Raw genomic sequence first — 22462 nt, forward strand, 5'->3', positions numbered from 1 at the left:
ATCCTTTCAAATCTCACCCTTTCTCAGCATCAGTCTGTCTCCTAAACAATACTATTGTCCTTTTCCAACACTTTCTGCAATGTGAATAAAGCAAGTCTAGGTTTTCACTTGCCTCTTTCTTTTCTTTAGAAACAGTCTTACTTGGTCTTCAATCAATTTTGCTCCGCCAATGAGCCTTTGTTCTGTGTCAAGCTTGGCTGGCTGTTAGTCCGCACACAGAGGACACTTAAAATGTCTCTCAACAATCAATGTAAAAGTAACTACTTGTATCAATATTAGATGCATGCATAATGCATTACTTTCATTCATAATTGATGAATAAATATGTGTACCATTTTTTTGTTGTATAAGTAATAACTTATAGTGAGTGTGGTGTTACGCTGCTTTAAACAATGTTCCAGCAATATCATCCAGAAACAGGCTTTACACATTGTACCCATGTGTGGAATCGAACCCAGATTTTCAGTGTGATGAGGCTTTAACCATTAGGCTACCCCGCCGTCCCTAATTACTTATTACTGTCCATATATTTCAAATACAGTGTTTCAATCCATACTTGTTTAATTCATTGCTTGCATTCATTTTGTTGTACAATTAATATACTTGAATCCATTCTTGTATTAACTTTTTTGTACTTTATTTAACATATATAGTAGAGGAGCATGCAGGCATATCAAATCTTTACAAATAGGTCATATGCCTGTTAAACAATCATAACTGTACCCATTTCATTGTTATAATCTGCTTTCGTTTTGCCTCGTCTTTGAATGATTTCAAAGCCATTATGTTTTATGATGTAACGGTGTCACAGATTTGCAAACAAGGATAAAGTCCTAAATTCCCTTTCATGATTCAAGATCAAGATTCTATACACCCCACAAAAGGCCATTTCAGTTTGTGTACATTTCAGTCAAATTGAAATCGACACTTGCTAATAGCCATCAATTTCTGAAAAAGGCTTACAGATTTCACACAAACAACAATCAACCTTGATGGACTCTAGGCAATTCAACACAAGCATGGTGTCGTATAGCTCTCAGATAAAAGGACCGGAAATACCTCCTAAACCTGACCCTAGGGAATACAGAGGTTAGCTCTATCAAACTGGGTTACCTGTTGATTTCGAAAGAAGCACCTGTCAGGAGCTGGAATGACCTGTGCATGTAAACAGGGTCCAGGGAAACCTAGAGAAGGTGATGTTGAGGGGGAGGTTACGAAAGGATGTTGGGGGTGGGGGTGATGGGGACATTGTGGTGGGAGGGAGGTTGGAGGGGATGCTGGAAGTCGGAGGGGATGCTGGAAGTGGGGTGTTGGGAGGGGATGTTGGGGATATGGGGAGGGACAATGGATGGGTACATTGTGGTGGGGGGATGTAAAATGGGGGGGAGAGGGATGTTGGGATGGGGATGTTCAGAGAGGACAATGGAGGGTGCATTGGGGATAAGGGGAGGGGGATGTTGGGAGGGGAAGGGTTGCAGGGGCAGGACACAAGGATGGTGTGTAAGTGATATATAATGTTGAGGGGTGTCATGGCACATGCCAATCAGTACCTGCTGCTCAGTGGTGTCACATACTGATGAAGTGAAGGAGCATGAACAATGGGGAACAATTAAAGAAACCTTGATAGAATGTGTGAGTGATGTAAAGTCCTGTATGCAGTATTTCAACCACATTGTGACAACCACATTAAATTATACAGTTATACAATATTTGATAGAATGAAATAGAAAGTAAAACAAAAAACGAAAAAACACCCAGTGAAAATTAAGAGTAAAGGTCAAGTTATAGGAACAATAAAGCAAAGTAGAATTAATTAAGGAACTTCACCAGAAGAGAAACAAGAACAATGACAGCAATGGAGAAAAATCTCCAGGAGTGGGTCAATTGCGTAGATCGAGCTCATGCTGTTGATCATTGGATTGTCTGGTCCAGACTCGATTATTTACAGACCGCCGCCATATAGCTGGAATATTGATGAGTGCGGCGTAAAACTAAACTCACTCACTCATTCCAGGAGTGAGTGATGGAGTTGGGCTTCTTGCCACCTTCGTAATATCACAGTAATATTGAGTGATATCACAGTAATAATGAGTGATATCAAAGTAATGAGTGATATCACAGTAATAATATCACAGTAATATTGAGTGATATCACAGTAATATTGAGTGATATCACACTGAGGGACAGCTGAAATGGGCTTGTTAGTGAATGGGGGAAGACCCAGTGTCTTCTGCATGACTAGCTACTGCTACGTTACCGCCTCAAGTCAGATAGAATGAAATGGGCAAAGAGAGGGGGACGCTAGCTGTGCTGCAGATATACAACAGCATTGCAGTAACACAAGAGCAGTTAGCTGTGTTGTAGATATACCACAGCATTGCAGTAACACAAGAGCAAAGATAGGGGAACGTTAGTTGTGTTGTAGATATACCACAGCATTGCAGTAACACAAGAGCAAAGATAGGGAACGCAGTTGTGTTGTAGATATACCACAGCATTGCAGTAACACAAGAGCAAAGATAGGGGACGCTAGCTGTGCTGCAGACATACCACAGCATTGCAGTAACACTAGGCCAAGCTTAGTCTCTGAGAGCAAAGATATATACATATTTTGATAGAAACAAGGAATTCAGATATTTTAAATTGAAAAAGGAGCCATGATGAGATGGGAAGAAATCTAGACTTGCTTCATTTGGGGCTTTAGCATTGCAGAAAGGGCTTGGCTGAAGGGGAATAATGTGGTTGAGGGACTGTGAGACAGACTACAGTAAAACCAACAGTAATAGGAAGGAGAAGAACTTACACTGGCAAAATGTCCATGTAGTTATTAATACATTCAATCTGATTCTGATTGATTTTATAATATTTCTTGTTAATTTTCACTCAAAATAACAAAACAGTTACAAGAAGACAAAAGATTAATGTCTGTCTTCAAAACAAGTAGGTGAAACAGCTTCACCGCAAGTATTAAGTACATATTCATCAAGCCAATTTCCTGGACTCACGACAGCTTTAAACGTGGAAATAGACACGTCCTGAACTTAATCTTCACAATAATGCTCCCTGTCCCGCCTCTTTGTAGAAAATCTATTTCCTTTCCTGTTCATGAATATTCCATTACAACTATCATCACAATCAGCATATTGAATTCCTATTGGTAGCTCCACATGTTTACAGGACACCTACAAAATCTGCACATTGTCAATATCATGTTTCTTGATCAATATCAGCATTGCAGCTGTTGCTATATACATCGTCTATTTCATTGATTAGGTAATTAGGGAGTGTCGGATTAATCTTTAGAGGAAATGATTGACTGAGACGTTGATTGTGGCAAAGTGGTACAATTTGATGGCTGATAATAGGGATAATATTATTTGGACAATTTATCTTTCCCAGCTTTTCAAAAATGCTTATTTGCATTTCAGTGAGGTGAGGTGAGGTGAAATTGGGTTTAACCTCGTGCTTGAGAATATTTCGCTCATATGACGACGTGCATTCGTGTGTATGTGTATGTGCGGCTGCTTGTACTAGTCCAGACTTAAGCTGGTTTTATAGTGCTAGCCCACTGAGACACCATGCCGCAGTGAAGCATGAATACCCCACTCAGCCACATTATACTGACTCCGAGCCGACCAGTCCTTGTTGTACCCATTAATGCCGAGCACCAGGCAGGGACCAACAAGTACCATAGTTTAACGTCTTTCGGTATGACGCGGCTGGGGATCGAACCCGCGACCGTCCATTCTCCGGGCGGACGCTCTAACCACTACACCACGGAGGCGGTCTTGTATTTCAGTTAAGTGGGAAATAAGAAAACACTTTAAAAAGAATTTACTTTATTTATTGTTAAATTCAAAAATACCTGGTTTCAGGAGTAAGATTGTATATAAAACCGGCATTAGTCTAGACAAGTAGACATGTTCAGAAACAATAAGTGCAGCAGTCTTCAGCACGGCGTTATACCCCATTAAACTCTGCATTGTACACAAATACAAAAACAAAAGTTGAAGCAAACCAGATTTCTCAAAATAGAGCTCCATGTTTCGATAGACTTTTAATGTCAATACCCAACAGTAGAAGACTATAGACCTTTCATGTCAATACCCACCAGAAGACTATAGACCTTTCATGTCAATACCCAACAGAAGACTATAGACCTTTAATGTCAATACCCACCAGAAGAAGACTATAGACCTTTAATGTCAATACCCAACAGAAGACTATAGACCTTTCATGTCAATACCCAACAGAAGACTATAGACCTTTAATGTCAATACCCACCAGAAGAAGACTATAGACCTTTAATGTCAATACCCAACAGAAGAAGATAGACCTTTAATGTCAATACCCAACAGAAGACTATAGACCTTTCATGTCAATACCCAACAGAAGACTATAGACCTTTCATGTCAATACCCAACAGAAGACTATAGACCTTTAATGTCAATACCCAACAGAAGACTATAGACCTTTCATGTCAATACCCAACAGAAGACTATAGACCTTTAATGTCAATACCCAACAGAAGACTAAAGACCTTTCATGTCAATAATATTCAGGAGAATCTAGAACTTTAACGTCAATACTATCCAGGTGTTCAAGAAACTGCAGAGGTCAAACAAGATGTTCGAGTTGCTGCAGTCACTTGTCAACTGCTTTAAGGAATTTAACACTCCCGCGGAATTCATTACATCCCTTGTATAAACAGATTGACACAATTAAAGCATGTGTCACTGCCACAGTGACATTTACATGTCATTAACATAAACAAATACCTCCTACAAACAAGAGAAATTTATAACTTAGACACACCGTCTGGAGATGTCGCTTACAAAACGCTGAGTATGGCTGAAATCTGTATCAGTTGGGAGTTTATTATATAGACCCTTAACTACATAATTCAACATATAATGGAAATGTCAGATGAAGTGTTTGAATCAAGAAACAAGCTACTGTACAGAACACACACGCAGGGCAGGGAGCAAGCTAGGTACATATGGGAGTAAAAATAATTACAAACATGAAAGGTAAATATGCAAATAATGTAATAAGATAGAAGTGACAAAACTTTTCCATGTCCATAAGAAATCTCTTATAAAAGCTCAGTCAATTGTACAATTCTGACTATATCATGAGCATGTATTTGTTTCAGCAGTATTACAGGTGTACAATGTTGATTGCAAACAAATAGAGTCTGGACCAGACAATCCCATGATTGTCAGCATGTGATACGATGACAGAGCATGTGTTAATAATGTAGTAAAGATTAAATTCAAGTCTACAGTATTTTCTTTGAACTGTTTGTGAGGATTTTTGTGACAGACTTCGCTTTTAGGAGCAAGGATTCCAGACATTTGTGAAAAGTTTGTTATCATTGTGTCTTTCAGTACGACTATTTAGACTTTACATAAGAAAGTGTATTTCACCTTCTACCTATTTTTTGTTTCATATCTTGCATATTCTCTGGTCAGCAGGTCCGTTCATGTATCTGCCTCTTTTACCTCCAAATTTCAGCAAGTGAGTCTCAATGATATAGTGTCGACTTAGAAAGAGTTGAGTTTGATGTCACTTAACAATATGCATTCACTTAAGTGATTGAGTTTAGTTTTACGCCACACTCAGCAATATTCCAGCTATATGACGGCGGTCTGTAAATAATAAAGTCTGGACCAGACAATCCAGTGATCAACAGCATGAGCATCCATCTGCACAATTGGGAACCAATGGCATGTGTCAACCAAGTCAGCGAGCCTGACCACCCGATACCGAGCCTGACCACCCGATACCGTTAGTCGCCTCTTACGACAACTATAGTCGCCTATTGTGGCAAGCATGGGTTGCAGAGGACCTATTCTAAACACACACACACACACACCCCACCCCCGGGATTCATTCACTTAAACAAAAGCGTTGGCTAGTCACGCCGAAGACTCGGGTTCGATTCCCACATGGGTACAATGTGTGAAGCCCATTTCTGGTGTCCCCCTGCCGTGATATTGCTGGAATATTGCTAAAAGCGGCAAAAAGCCAAACTCACTCACTAACTCATTGAGAAGGATCGGGTAATTCTAACAGTTTCCATATGCTTACTGAACAATAGTTATTGAGAAAACATTATATCATAACACTGGAATAATAATTTAATAAACTAAATGATCTGGCCATTCAGAGAACGAAAACAAAACCAACAGTGAAAATCGCTGCGAAATTTACCATGAAACTTAAACAGTGCTTCATAAATCAAATCACTTCTTAAAAAATATAAACAGTTTTGATAAAAAGGTTTTCATACTTATTACAGCTTGCGACAAGAGCCACTCTCCCAAATGAGTCTGTATTTTCTTTCAGTTCAGTTGATAACGCCAAAAAAAGACGCACTCTGGCTACTATGTTGATGTAATGAATTGGGATGCAATTAAAGTGAATATGATATTCTTCTAAAAAAAGTACAAGTAAATTTCACCCAATAATTATAATTTTCTAACTTTCTCTAAAATGGAACTTCACAACACCCAGCTGAATACTCTCCAAATATGACCAACAAAGGCATATGAATCATATTTGTGACAGTGTCGATCAAGGATTAAGTGGTTGGCAGGATAATTAGATGCAGCCCCAGACATCCCATCATTAATGAGGAGACTCAGACACGATCAATCTGTCTTTACTTCACAGGGGCCATCAAATTAATCCCTTCATCAAATATTTTCCTTCACGGATTATGTCACTTTTCGTCCCCTCTGATTAACTTATGCACAATTTAATGTGGGTCCTTGTTTCAATATTTCTCTTTTCACATATACTACACTAAAACCCTAAGGACAAATACTTTTAACTACTAGAAATCCTCAGTCAAGCCTTGACAGATTAATTATAGCAATATGAATGGATGGTCCTTAACTTGTTTTGAGCAGTATATAACAGTAAATAAACATGAGGACAAGGTGAAATTGATGTGGTTACAAGCTACAAAGTGCGAGATTTATATCCACTTAAAGCTTCATGAATCAGTCTCTAGTAAAACAGCCTTTGTTATTGAAATCAATTGGAATTAATTCATATAGTCTTTATTTGTAAAATGTTAAATGCAATTCTTTAAATCTGTTGTAATAGATTTGTTTTTCTATTTTAGTGGACTAATGTCTGTATTTTAACAATTGAGGTGGTGGGGTAGCCTAGTGGTTAAAGCGTTTGCTTGTCACGCTGAAGACCCAGGTTTGATTACGCCCATTTCTGGTGTCCCCACAGAGATAAAGCTGGAATACTGCTACATGCGTGTAAAACTAATCTAAACTCACTCACAACAATCAAAAAACATTTTCAATTATTATTGATGTACTGCAAACTGTTCACGCCATACTTCAAAGACATTTGAGCTAAATTTAAACTTTAATCTATTTATCTGAAAAATAACAACAGATGTATCAGGAGAATATTCTTTCCACAATTCTCTCGATCAATGACAACTTCAAATTGACTCAGCACACATCCTGAAACTTCAAATAAAACTTTTTACTTCTCAACTCTCATACTCAGAGCTGAAAATGAATCACCAATTCCCAGAGCCAGCTGTTTAGAAATTAAAATCTGCAGACAATTCAGTTTTAAGAACTGTCTGCAAAATTAGTCACTTCTCCTTTCTGACAATTTTTCCCTCAAGAACTGGTCCTCCAACCCAACATGTGACTTTCTTTTCACGCCTACAAAATGCAGGGTATTGAATCGCTAATGCCTTACCCCATCTGTCTAAAGAATAAAATCTGTCAAGAATCAACTCCTGAGATGTCTCCTAAAGATCCGAGTCTCTCGTACTTCATACCCCTGAGGCTACCTCAGTCAGATACAAAAGATCAATGTCTGTTGACAAGACCCTGTGGGTACAGTTCAGGGTCTTTAAGTCAGACAATCCACTTTATTTCCCAGCATCGTCTTGTAAGAACAATAGGGCAAACATGCCTTAAGGAACATTATGCGCTTAATCTGCGAAGAAATTAAATATTCACTTGCAATCAGCGATATCTCTGTAGATTAATGAGGCAATTTATCCCGAAATCAATCAAACTTTACAGTTTGCTTTATTATTTGAATGCTTTACAATTTAAACTTTTGATTTTAAAAGTTTTAAAATTGTCAAATTTTATGTTGATTCTCTATCAAGAAAAGTCACTGTGACATTTAGTGAAATGTGAAGTCAACGACACATGTGTTGAATACATTGAAAACTAGTGTGGGAAAATCTTGGACAATAAATTTCAAGCATATAAAAAATTTCACATGCTAAGCCTTCAGGATGACAAGAATCTGAGTGGAGTTGACACAGGAAACACACGAGTAATCGATATAACAAGGGCAGGTGAAACTGACAGCCATGTACATGTCATCGTTGTAACATCATAACTCATAACTCTCACACAGTCACAAACCAGTGAATCTGAGCACACAGATGGGAGGCCTGGTCTGCCTATGGAGAGCACTGGCCTGACAGATTTTCAAGGGACTATCAACTTTGTACCAGGTACTTACCACTGAAACGAAAGCTGAATCTGTGGTACAAAACTCCAGACAGGTTTGTCACACAATAAAACAGTCTTCAGCCACGATACACAACTTTTGGTCCACTTTACACCCCAAATTTCGATGTTCCTCTAAGTATCCATGCTCACAGCCTCTCAAGACAGAGCCTGACTTCACAATGCCTGCCTGACCTACTTCAACCCCTGAAGGTTCAATGTCATTAACTTGCACCAAGCTGAACCAATCAATAGATAGGGTTGTGAGCTTTGGACTGGTCCATGTTGGTGTGGAGGGGTGATAGGAGGTGATTGAACCTCGGGCTAAACACAACACTATGCACTGTTTTCTTGAGGTGGTGTTCTGTTCTTTATAGGCTAAGCCAGACAGAGGGATTTGAGAGATGAAATGATTTTCTCCCTGGTTGAATCTTACAGGACACATGGCTCAAGGGATAATGTATTAAATATCTGTTCATAAAATTATAATTTTTTACATCTACAGTTGTTTTTGTTACTTATCCTAGACTTAATACATAATATACAGTAAAGTGTGCTGAGTCAGCAGAATAATTGTAACATGATAGAGTTATGGCTGAAAACATTTAAACAAATTATACAACATTCCTTTGAAGTTAATATATCAGAAACATTACATAAATATACTATTAAATTTAATGTTTATGGCAACAGAAAATATGAAAACAGATCCTATTTCAGAAAAGTTGGAAACAGAATTTTTCAAAAGACTGACATGTATCACCGTGATGACAAGCTTGAAGCAATGCCAATCTGGATTAAGAGACATCAGGACTCTGTACAATATCTGGCTGTGTGTTGACAGTTTTACGTCAGTGAATTCCATCAGAAACACGAAGAAGCAGAACAAGATCACTTCCCGCAACAACTTCAAACATATCTGGCATAAGAATGTTCACATCTCAGAAATCAAGTTTTTAAATATTCCATCTCCAATTTTTAAAAAGGATTATTTGCATTCTGAACAAGCCCTTGTCAGCAATGCAATCATGGTTCTGAGACCACTACACAAAGGTCTGAAACAGAAAGGTTGAAGTGAACATGATAAATTTATGTTTAGAGTAATTGTGTAAATTTCAAACGATTGATGCACAATTCAATTGACTGATTAATAAAAATGCCATGGAAATTTTAAAATTGTATTAACAAGAAAAGTGACAAAATGTCACTTATAACTGAGAAACTGAAATATAGATCGGTTTAATGCAATGTACTTTTCTCAGTATTTCTTGATCAAGATTCTTAACAGCATGTTATGAATGCACTTCCTTAAAGTTTCCTGTACTTGTTGCCTGTACTCAGTTGTACATTCAGTCGTAAATTCGTATTTCTGGCAGTTAGTCACCTCTCAATCATGATGTCAAGTAAGAATACAATGAAATAGCTCCCCAATGGGGCAGTTAACTGTAGTTGGGCCATTGTTTTCATTCATTACAACACAGAAACATGATACCTTACATATTCACTGGTATCCTAAACACACCATGGAGCCTGATGCAGTGACCCAATTATTTACATAAACAAACTCCCAAACAAACAATTGGGTCATTAGCTTTTGTTATGTTGTTTGTTCTTGGATGATCATTATTTACAGGAAGGTAATCAAGCATTATGACATTCAAATGACCAGTGGAAGACAGTGTTGAGTCCTAAACTATATAGACAGGTTCAGAGGAGACATAAATATTTCACAGCCTCCAGCTTAATAAAATAGGGCCTAGCATACAGCCTTGCCCAAACCCATTGCTGCTTAGCTGTAGGGTATCTGAAAACCCAAATATTTACTTTAAGATATTAATTAGGACACTGTTAATTAACTACATCAATTAATTATCAAATACAGCTGTTTAATTATACTGACAAAGAAATAAACAAATTCTTACAGTATGATTTATATTTAACATAAAGGAAAATATTAGCTTAAGTGTTTAATGTAAACAGTAATTACACTTCGGTGATTCAAAATAAAGCCTGTGAAACAGCATTAAAAGTCTTTGTCTTCAACATAAGCATAAACATAAACATACAATATATCAAGATCAAATAGGAATTCCCTGGCAGGGAAAATAAAGAAACATGACCTACCCTTTGAAAGTAAAAAAATGTGTAGTGCCCTAACAGGTAGGTACACTGCTAAATAAACTGGATATTGGGGTTTGTGGACTGGGGTGTAGTGGTGACCAATTATCTAGCACTTGTCGTACCCAATCTCTCACAAGATGAAAGGTTCACTCTGTGTTGTATAAGCACTGACTCAAGAGTTAATCCTCGGAAAAAAGATTGCGTGCAGGCCGTTATTCAGCTTATGTGTGTGTAATATATGACTTGACACTCTGACATATATTCAATTTCATGTAGTTAATTATGTCCCATGACTAGTCACTTGATATACTAACTGACTTTTGAAGAAAAACGTGCACCTGAATACATATGGCCCATAATTCCTGATTTGTATAATGGATTTGGGAGCCAATATGGGCTGGGCGTTTCGATAAAATGAATGTCCGACATGATTCCCATTCCTGGGTTGTTTGTTACGATCATGTTATCATCTTCTTAAGGAAAATGTTTGATGTTAAATCTATTGGGTGAAATAGGATTTAAAGATGGAAAAAATTAGAAAAATTATATAATCCGTACTTTTTAATTCCATCAGCTGCATTCTTACATCAATGCAGAAGAGAAGGGCTGAGCTTCATGAATGATGCAGTACTCCTAAATATACGGCCATTATAAGGACACTATTAGTGATGACTGACTGACTGAGTTTGGTTTTACGCCGCTTTTAGCAATATTCCAGCAACATCACGGCGGGGGACACCAGAAATGGGCTTCACACATTGTGCCCATGTGGGGACTCGAACCCGGGTCCTCGGCGCGACGAGCCAACGCTTTAACCATTAGGCTACCCACCGCCCCCACTATTAGTGATGACACCTGATGTTTGCATAAACGGATAAACATTTCCTAACCTACTAGTGGCAAACACCAAAGAGATAACATGGAGATATTTGTTCTAATTTGTTTACAAATCCTATGAAATTAAAATTGAATTAAAATTAAAATTAAAATTAAACAAAATCGGAAAATTGGAGAAAAAAAATCCACCACTTTCACATTCCATAGACTGGTAACTTACAGTAAGTATTTTATAGCAATTACATTAAGACTCAAGAAGCGAGGAGTCCAGGGCCCCGTTCCTCAAAGCGATCGTAGCGCTACGACAGTCGTAAGCCCACTTATAGTATGGGAGTTACAATCATCTTAGCGCTACGATCGCTTTGAGGAATGGGGCCCAGCTTCACGAATGTTGCATTTCTCCTAAGTATAACTATATAATTTCATATTGAGCATCAGGTGCAACCAGTTTGTCTGGTTCAACAAGGTTATTACCTATGGTTGCACTGGGTGCAAGTAAGTTTCATTTCCTTAAATGAAGTCCTGATAAGGATATTACATGGAGAGGAACTGAGTACTTACATAGAGCTTTAACAGCTGTTCTGTTCAAATTTGGACCTAACAATGCTGGCTGGCCCTGGTACACAATGTAGCTATATATACAGCCTAGTTTCAGGTGAGCTGACATTACCTGTCAGCAGGAAATAGACATGCGTGGATTTCAGTTGAAATTTACATGTATCAGATATCAAAGGGGTAGATTTAATCTGACCTGTGTGTACAATAGTGGGTGAAATTAGCACATTAATGTGAAATCAACCGCTCAGTGGCTCTAATTATAGGATGAGGAAGAATCCAATGTCTATTAATCGTACAGTTGCTGGATATTAGCGGATTAATTATTTGTTTTAATAGTCATTGCGACAATATTTCCTTTGATTTTATCATATGAAAGTTTTGATAGAGTTTGGTTTCAGATTTCTTTAAGAATGTTAGGAACATATCACTAAAGTATGGCCAGATCTCTCAATAAGAAATGTTGAAATGAGATTTTTATGTGTTTTGCTTGTAAAACTGTTTAACACCTCTGCTAAAATAAATTTAATCTTTTCATGCAGTTTGAAGAAACTGAGCTCTAATTACAGTAATACTGCAGCTCAGACTCTAAATTAAGCATTTTTTGTGTTAATCATGTAAATTAGTAAACAAGTTTTTTAAACAAAAAAATACCAACTTAAAATTTCTTACAATAGGAACTTAAGAGACTATTCATAAATTTTTACATGATACATGGACAAAAACTTTGCTAAAATCTCATTTTGATCACAAAACCGTGATCTTTAATTTATACATCATGGTAAATGTACACAAAATATGCAGAAAGCAATATCAATGGTACTTATAAAAGTACTAACACTGACAGTAATCGTAATATCTGTAATCCTTAACTGTCTTCAAATTCCTTCTAATCAAATTTATGGTATCACATTCAAAGAATATGTTTAGAAGGTATATAACAGCTGTACATGAACCTTAACATCCCACGGAACTGTTTTTTTAAAAGAAGCTAAAACAATTCTTCACATCTTTCCTGTCTCTGCAAACACTAACCTCTACTTTAGGTAATGATGGCAACATGCACACACCTATACTGTGAGCACATCTCTAGCCACACAAGGCCAACAATATTTGTTTTAACCCTTGTCTAATACAAACATTCAGGATCGCATGAGAATTGTATAAGAATAAATTTTATACCATGCCTAGGCAAATGGGGTATTGTAAGATAGCTTTTTTTCTCCTCTACCAAACAAGTACCCACTTTCCTACCTTTGTTTCATTTAAAAATAAATAAATTATAATTTGGAAAAAATTACTTCCACAGTGTTGATAGAGTTAACTTGCCATCAGCTTCTCAGCGACAGCGGTGCTTTGCAATATCTGTTGAGACAGGTCTAACATTCCGTAAAATTAAACAGAGGTGTCCGGCAAGGTAAATAATTACATCCATTGTATTTTTACATTTGCTCCAAGCATACAACAATTGCCTTTCATTCTGAATCTGACATTTCACAGCCTGTATGATATGTTAGATTTTTTTATGTTTGTATGGGTTAAAAGGACATTGAAGTTTTCACACCTGATCATAGAAAAGATAACCTTGCTGACTTCTTATTACAAAATACAGGAAGTTAGAACTGTTTCTTTGTTAACCTCTGATTGTAAGGGCTTTTCTCACCAGGGAACATATCAGTTTCACCTGGCATTTATGAATGTAAATGATATTTTCTTTTGATATGAGCTACTCAGACATTACATGAACACTTTAAAATAAAATCCAAGGTTCCTTGACCTGCATCTGTTGCATCTAGTACAGAAATGTCATTTTGATAAGTCACTTCCTTGCAACTTAGTCATGTCTCATGTTATATTTATCATCGCTCAACTTCACATCCTGAAAACATCAATAAAATTGTTTGTTTGTTGTAGACCTCTGCACTTGAATCTACTCCGGCCATGGGAGAGTAACATGCAAATAATCAAGTTTGAAACAGGACTGACTGACTGACTGAGTTTGGTTTTACGCCGCTTTTAGCAATATTCCAGCAATATCACGGCGGGGGACACCAGAAATGGGCTTCACACATTGTACCCATGTGGGGAATCTAACCTGGGCCTTTCAGACTAGAGAACGCTTTAACCACTACCCTACCCACACGCCTTTGAAACATGAGTGAGTGAGTATGGGGTAGCTTTTAGCAATATTCCAGCAAATCGTTGGGGACACTAGAAATGGGTTCGATTCCCCACACATTATGCCCATGTGTGAATCAAACCTGGGCCTTTTCGGATGTTGCTAGATTGCTAAAACGGGCGAAACCAAACCCTACCCAGTCAGTCAGTCTGTTGGAATGAGAAATGAAACAAAATAGTGATTGATGTTATGAGCAATGTGGTACATCGTTTGGATGTGATGAGACCAAATCAAGCATGTCATTGAGCATGGCTGCTGATCCATGTAGTGGGATACAATTAAATTCTAAACATAATTTGTGGTGACCTGGAATCTTCTGTGGTTGCATGAAAGTTTGTTTGTTGTTGTTTAGCGACAATATCCCAGCAGCATAGCACCAGATTTATTTACAGTCAGCAAATAAGTCTGGACCACAAAATCCAGTGATCAACATCATGAGCATCGATACCATAATCGGGATACAATGATATGTGTCAACCAAGTCAAGGGAGCCTGACCACCTATTCACATCAGTTGCCTCTTACGACAAGCATTTTTCACGAGTTGGTTGCAGAAAAACAAAACATACATGAGGACCTATAACCAGTGTGTGAAATAGGCACTGGCCCGCTAGCCCGTGGCTAGTAAAAATCCAGTCGGGCGAGTAAATCTCCACAGTCACTGGCCCGACTGGCGTTTGAATTTTCATGGGGTCATTTTGTAAATATATCACTCTCTCCGGCTTGTTAAGTTATAATACACTTTATATCATTCAAGATTATGGCCTGATAAAATGTGCATCATATTAGTAGCTTAATGATGAAACCGGTGTCATCCGACACTATCTTATTTTCATCTATTTTTTGTAATCTGTGGCTTAGTTTCTGCATTCACATTTTGGGCTAGTGAATTATTTTGTGGGCTAGTAACTTTCAGGCATAGCTAGCCCAACTGGCTAGCACAATTTGGAAGTTATTTCGCACACTGCCTATAACATATTTCAGAATACCAGGAGATACAATATCATATAAAATAAACCAGTTATCATATCTATTGGCCATGTGCAATAAACAACATAAAAGTTCAATTTAGAGTACAGATGCCGGGGAAGCCTAGTGGTTTAAGTGTTTGCTTATCATGCTGAAAACCTAGGTTCAATTCTCCACAATTGGGTACCATCTGTGAAGCAAATTTCTGGTGTGCCTCTGTGTAAAAAGCAGCATAAAACCATATTCACTCTCTGGAATTAGAACACAAACTATCATGAACACTCATGACATTTTAGAGATGAATTAGCCAGTGGTTAAAGGATTCACTCATCATGCAGAAGACCCAGGTTTGAGTCTCCGCTTGGTTAGTGTGTGAAGCAAATGTCTGGTGTCCCCTGCTGTGATATTGCTGGAGTAATGCTAAGAGTTCTGTAAAACCCAATTCACTCACTCACTCGTTGAACCGCCTCCGTGGTGTAGTGGTTCGATCCCCGACCGCGTCATACCAAAAAGACGTTAAAATATGGTACTTGTTGGTCCCTGCCTGCGCTTCGGCATTAATGGGTACAACAAGGACTGGTCAACTCGGAGTCAGTATAATGTGTCTGAGTGGGGTATTCATGCTTCACTGCGGCATGGTATCTCAGTGGGCTAGCACTATAAAACCAGCTTAAGTCTGGGCTAGTACAAGCAGCTTCACATAAACATACACACGCACGCACGTCGTCATATGAGCGAAATATTCTCAAGCACGACGTAAAACCCAATTTCACCTCACCTCACCTCACTCACTCGTTCACTTATCACAACCAAAGAGCCTGGTGATGTATTGCACACTGCAGATACTGCACTCGATAGCACTTTGTGCTGCACTTGCATTACATGCACACCATGACATTTGTCTGTAAGATAACGAACATGCCAAAATACCGGTACATTATGAGGACATTTGTAAGTACTGCGGCTTGTAAAACATTGACTGTCTTACATTATTGTCAGTGCTACATCCTAAAAATATACTGTAACTCTTCAAGTACTGCATTCTCAAAAGGCTACAACCTTGTCCTAGTTTGCAGAGATTCAAAACTCTTTGTATGTCACTAAATTCAATTGTATAATGTCTAGTGTTGGGAATTGGTTGAAATCTCACAATTGATGATTGTTTCATTACTAACGAACAATCATCGAAAAAAATTGGTTAGCATCATTTTTCAGATTTTCCTATCCAGGTACTTAGTGCAGATATTTATAACATGATGCAACTTGCTACTTTAAAGTGATGACTAATATATCATGAACATAAACTTCCCGGAGTCTTCAAGAAATATTCAGTCATGGTTTTTCAGTTAGTGAAGTGAGTTTTCTAAGAATTAAACACGTTTTCAGGCCCTGACAACTTCGAAGATATGTTCCATTGTCAAGTATTTCAAAGACTAAAACAGTAGTTCCAAAATCGTTTATGTTCGATTATGAGAAAATGTGATTGATTGCTTGGTCGTTTGGTCACTGCGACCAATTTTCGATTATTTCAATTAATCGGAACACCACGAATAATGTCTATTCATCTTTGATTGGCAGTACTGTTATCTTGAAAACTTGTGTTAAGTTGAAGAGGACTTCTGTTGAAAATCTAGTTAAAAGATACATATGTTGGTATATCACTTAACACTCATTAAAACTGTTAACGCCTTGTTCTTTGATTATCTTACTCCTAAGACTATTGTATGTAAATGTTTGCTATTAATATCCTAGTGCTAAGATTGCTTTGTTGAATAGGACCTTGAAAGTGGGGTGTTGTAACCCTCGAAGCCTAACTAAAAACAGGGTCATGTTCACAATATTATTCATTCTTGTCTCCAGCAAGCAAATTCATTTAAAAATGTCAATTTCACCCAGCAGTGATGAATGAAGCTGTAACGTGAATCCAGAACCTGCACTTCAATGTGTAAATGGCCCAATGATTTGTGTGTATCTCCCAGGGAGCAGAGAATACAATTTGAACAGTGTAATCACATAACACCTTGAGTGTGTCCACATGTTAAATTATCACTGTAATCACTATTATCATTAACACTTTCACTAAGCCAGTAATCTTGTGAAATATCCTGGTCATTAGGATAAAAATTACATTTTTTTATTTTGTTCTCAAAACAAACTTGAAGCATATTTGCATTGTTTGTTCAGGAAGCACAGCTCATAAGTTCTACAGTTTTATAATTTTTCCAATTTTCATTTTATTTCAAAGGTTCCTTTAAATTTTGTTAAAAAGTACCTCTTCGCTATTTTCTCTGCATATTGTGTGCATGGCAGGTGCTACCAGTAGAGAGGTCTGTCGCACAGTCCCTGAACTACATTATTTCCTCACTGCCTAGCTTTCCCTGCAATGATGAAGCCCTATATGTAGACTAATGCTTAGTCTCTGAATATATATAATTTTAAAGTAACAAACAAGCCCATTTAAATTGAAAAGGAGCCCCATCTAGACTTGCTTTATTTAGGGCTTTAGCACTGCAGAGAGGGCTGGGCAGTAGAGAAAATAATGCAGTTCAGGGACTGTGAGACAGACTACCCTAAATGAATCAAGTCAAGATTTTCCTAGGTTCCCAACTCCTTTTTAATTTAAATGAGTTTATTTTTTATCATCAAAATTATATATATTCAGGAACTAAGCGTTAGTCTACCAGTAGAGCTAGACATGCTTACTCGTTGGGGATACCTTGAGTTGTCACTGACTTTCAGTGATCCATTCATGTTATCAACACTATTTACCATTAACACCCAATGAGTGAGTGAGTATGCTTTTACACGCCGCTTTTAGCAATATTCCAGCAATATCACGGTGGGGGACACCAGCAATGGGCTTCACACATTGTACCCATATGGGGAATCGAACCCGGGTCTTTGGTGTGACGTGAACACTTTAACCACTAGGCTACCCCACCGCCCCCAACACCCAATGAAATCTGGATAACTGAGTAATACTCTTGCATTTACCATATATATTTTATTCAGTAAGAGAATGCCCCCAGTCTAGAATTCCACAGACCAGCGCCTATCTTACCTCGACACAGCGGCTCAGTATATCAAAGTAGTTGTGCTATCTCCTGGAGGTAAAATACCAGACTGACTCTCCCTCCTCCCAAGCCTTGCATCATTCATACATTCCAGACAAGGCTTTTAGGGGGATGTGGTTAGCAATAGTTTATATGGCTGGGAGCTAAACCGACCTGACAGTTGACCTTCCCATAATCATAGTCACAGTCACTAATTTGTGTTGGGTTGATCTGGTGAGCTTTATATGTTATGCACATGTACTGTACATCCATGTGGATTAAAATGCTTGAACAGGGCCCTTCAATAAATGGTACCAGCCCTGGTGAAGACTAGAATATGCCTCGTTTTGACTGAGACTGACATGTGTAAAAGTGATCTTGTTATATAGGAAACAAATGCTTCAGAAGTCTTGAGATTATTTAAAAGTAGAAGCTGTAATTCAGTCATGAAGTTTGTGGCATATTTATTATTCAATAAATCTTAAATGGTCATAAATGTAAAATATGAAAGTTATATACCAGCATTTGTTACATTATTTTTTCCTGTTTATATTTTCAAAAATGTGGATTCATGTATCTGTATTTAAGAAATTGAATAAAGAGTTACAATACCTGAATTTTCGCACACATTATGTAGTAATAATTAACTGAATGTGTAACGTCAGGATTCACAACTGGACTGCAAGAATGGAGCAATGCATCATTTTATGCAGACTTTTATATTTTAACAAGTATACAGAAAGATAACTTCTACTCCAGGTGCTATATTACTGGGTGTGGAATCCAGGTTAGAGTATGTTCCTAGTGACCTATGCTTATATAAGGAAAACTATAGAGATTTGTGGTCAGCTCAGCAATTTGACTGACTGCACAACATGAACCCAACTGTTTGGGATGGAGTATTTTCTGGTACTGAAGTTTTGAATGCATTCTAAATGAATCTAAACTCTACTAAATATCCTAAAACATAAATGACACCCATGATACAAAATAACTTTGCAAAGGATTCACTAATTATTCTCAAAGTTATGCAGTGCAAAGACAACCATAAACCAGTCTCTATGATTAGGGGATCTAATGTTGATATCAAGCATCAAACCCCAAACCATCACTACATATGTTTCAATATGTTCTCTTGTCTGTTTACAATTTATATTTCACAATACCCCCCCCCCCCAAAAAAAAATAAATAAAAATAAATAAAAATAAATAAATAAATAAAAATACAACAACAAACATTATGTATTTTCAATTTCTGTATACAAACAAGCTTTAAATTTCATAAATTGCAACTTCTAAGCACAAGCAAAATAAATATGTAAGAAGTTGACGTTCACTGTTTTGTTGCTAAGCAACAGACAAGTTTCTCCCAGGAAAAGTATCCACTATTACTATTTTTATCCAGTTCTAATATTTTGAACTGAATTGTACAAAGTAGAAACCATTCAGTGGCTTTAGACTAACAACTAGTCTCTGAAATGAACATATTTTACTGAAAAAGTTCATATATTTGAAAAGGGCTGAGCAAGAAGCTGAAACTGTACTGCCACATTTTCAGATAGAATTTACCATTCAGTGGCTACTTACTAGGCTAATACCAAGCTTACTGGAACTAAAACCAAACACTGTTATCGTGAAACACACTACAAGTAGCACTTACCTAACAACTGTAATTTGGAGGCAAGGCATGTGAGCATGTCATTGCAGCCATTATAGCCATTACACTGCCAAGATACTATCTACCAACAACTAATCATGTGTCAGTTCCTGGAACTATCACTTTACCATTCCACAGGCCTCCCCATGCCAAATGACCTGGTCAGTGTTTATCACTGACCCGGTGGAGGGTGGAAAGGTCACAGACTTGTTTACTTGTATCTCACCAGGTGGCACTACCAGAGCTCTCATTTCAGTCCTAGGACCTTTGATTAAAATGTGCCTGGTTTTCTTCTGAGCTTCTAATTGAGGCCAAAGTGGCATCAGTAACAGGAATAATATTGTATTTGGACCCATCATTAAATCTGGTGGAACTGTTTGTAATGTAAGCAAATGGATGAGAAGTTCCAGGAAATGTAAAACTGTTTGTAGTGAAATAAGAACTGAATGAACACTGACACTGAAGGGGTCGTTGTTGGCACGGGTACTACAGATATGTACCCCAGGTACGTTTCTGTATACAGAAACGTACCCTGGTCATAATGAGAATACAGAAACGTTCCCTAGGACGATTCCACTCCCATTGTGTCGTATTCTTGATGGGAACTGTCATGCTGTTGTATTAGATACATTTGATTGCTTTATGTAAGTAATGAGAATACACAGTAACGGATATTTCGCGGTGCATATGAATACCACTCGCAATCAGTTGAACGAGAACAACTACATACGGTTTCGGTTTTGGATTGAGGAATATGGACTTGTCCGCCTTTTAGGGTACCGGGTACGTTTCTGTATTTTGACTTTGTTTAGGGTACATATCTGTATACAGAAGCGTACATGGGGTACGTATCTGTAGTAGCTGTGCCGACAACGACCCCTTCAGCAACACTGACTGTTCACATTGTTAGAGATATTGCTTTCATTAAAGATCTCGAAATTGTTCATTACTGAACTATTGTTTGAAATGTATAGTAGCATTCATGTGCAAATATTTTTTATGATGACAATACTAAAGAAGCGTCCAGGTTTTTGGATTTAATGTTATCTAACAGCACTTCAGCATATCACAGTACGTTACCATGTAGAACGTATATATTTTATGAAAGAGAAGCAATCTACATTAAATCAAAGCAAGTCTAGCGAACAAGAGAAATGTTTATTTACAGGAATGATGGCGTGGTATAATATTACTTCATAGACAATATGTTACCATAGGTATATTACTGCTCATCACCTTTTAATTTTGATGGATAGCATATAGTATTGATGTTGTAGCTGTTTCCAGTTGGTGATAGATATAAGAATGTATATGGTGCTGACAGATCTAGGGTTCGTTCAAGAACCAGTCTTGGACACCAGTCCTGCACCTTCTGACCAATGGGCCTCCAAAAGCGGCCCCTCAAAGCTGATGAAGATGGACCGGAGAGAGAGAAAATGTATGAGTTAATATGATATTTTTCTGTCATATCATGACAGATATGAGCAGCTCAGTCATCAAATAATTTGCTGAGCAGAGTTATATGGCTCTACTGAGTCAGATGATGAAATTGGTTTTACATTGTGCTTCAGTCATCTGCATGCGTGTGTATGTGTAATTTGCTTGTACTAGCCCAGAGAGCTGGCATGCCCTGGCTGAGATACCATGTGAGTGAGTGACACATTATAGTGAGCGAGTGAGTTGTATGGAGCCAGGTACACCATATTTTTTAGCAATATTCAAGCAATATACTGAGTGAGTGAGTTTGGTTTGAAATGGGCTTTTAGCAATATTCAAGCAACCACGGCGGGGGACACCTGAAATGGGCTTCACACATTGTACCCATGTCGGGAATCGAACCCGGGTCTTCAGGTTGATGAGCAAACACTTGGCTATACTGAAAAAGTATGATAATGAAATCTGGTTCCATCTATAAATGTTTCCAGGTTTGTCAGTACAATACCTATGCCCATGGGTTTTACAATGACAATGATAATGATAAGGCGGGATTGGAAGGTCAGACTCACTAATTAGTTGAAGCATACCTTTGTTGGGTAAATCAATGCTCATGATGTCAATCACTGGATTGTCTGATCTTGTCATATGCTGAAGTATTGCTGAGTGCAGTGCCAAACAAAAACAAAATAACCGCTACTACTGCTGCTGCTGCTACTCTACTACTACTACATGTGCTACTACTACTACTACTACTACCACTGGGGTGGAGGGGTAGCCTAGTGGTTAAGGCATTCGCTTGTCTCGCCGAAGATCCAGGTTTGATTCGCAACATGGGTACAAGGTGTGAAGCTTGTTATCGCCCACCGTAATATATTGCTGGAATATTGTTAAAAGTGGCGTAAAACAAAAACTTACTCACTCACTCACTACCACTTACTACCACCACTACTACTACTACTATCACAACTACTAAATTAAGATACCACTTCAAGTTCAAACTGATCAAGACAAAAATGAGAAGTCTTTCAAGAATGAATGAAAGGCATACATCAACTGTTTTTATCACGTAAAACACACGTCTCCCAGAGATGCTCCACTCATCCTACCCCTCATCGCCCGTCCCACCGATCACCTCCCTGCCT

The 22462-nt window shown here is 37.9% G+C and overlaps 1 protein-coding gene across 3 annotated transcripts in view; it reads right to left on the reverse strand.

Moving 5' to 3' along the window:
* Positions 1–22462, reverse strand: part of LOC124284091 (leucine zipper putative tumor suppressor 2 homolog) — a 118983-nt gene that overhangs the window by 60216 nt on the left and 36305 nt on the right. The window contains exon 1 of one of the 3 annotated variants that reach the window (XM_046720147.1): positions 8527–8712. The exons of the other annotated variants lie outside the window; for them this stretch is intronic. The gene's annotated coding sequence lies outside the window, so the exon portion shown is untranslated. Of the gene's footprint in view, positions 1–8526; positions 8713–22462 lie in introns of those variants that run through there. 3 annotated transcript variants of the gene reach the window in all.

The sequence above is a fragment of the Haliotis rubra genome, unplaced genomic scaffold (assembly GCF_003918875.1).
Source record: "Haliotis rubra isolate DU_JTF1 unplaced genomic scaffold, ASM391887v1 Scf329, whole genome shotgun sequence".
Lineage (NCBI taxonomy): Eukaryota > Metazoa > Mollusca > Gastropoda > Lepetellida > Haliotidae > Haliotis > Haliotis rubra.